Raw genomic sequence first — 511 nt, 5'->3', positions numbered from 1 at the left:
TAAAGCTTTCCAAAATAGGATTTGACTCTGGCTTTGCATAGTACCACTCCCTCTTCCCACTCATTTTTTTGTTTTTGGTTTTTTTCTTAGCACTTACTCAGTGCAGAAAGGCAGGGGGGGGGGGGGGCGGTTAAACACACCAAAATTCCAAGAGATAGTACAAAAATAGAGTGGTCATATAGTCCTAGAGTAGGATTTGGGGGCCTCTGGATCCCCATATCTAATTTCTTGGTCTTCCTCCCACTTTCTAATCTGTGTTTACCCATTTATTGAGTTACAATGACCTTTCGCCTAAGTAAAGTGAAAAACTTCCCACTCCCAGGCTTTGTGATTTTAAATGGGACCTTGGAAAAAGTTTCACACAGATCCTTGCTAAGAACACAAGGTTGAATATAGGTGAAGGGACATGGTTTTGACTTCATTCTTCATGTACGAAACCTGAAATGAACCCAGTTGCAGTTTGATTAAATCACTGCACCATTTAGCTCAGCAGAGAGCTCAGATAGCTTTA

The sequence above is a fragment of the Muntiacus reevesi genome, chromosome 15 (assembly GCF_963930625.1).
Source record: "Muntiacus reevesi chromosome 15, mMunRee1.1, whole genome shotgun sequence".
In the NCBI taxonomy this organism is placed as follows: Eukaryota; Metazoa; Chordata; class Mammalia; order Artiodactyla; family Cervidae; genus Muntiacus; species Muntiacus reevesi.
Note: the sequence above shows the minus strand (reverse complement) of the source record.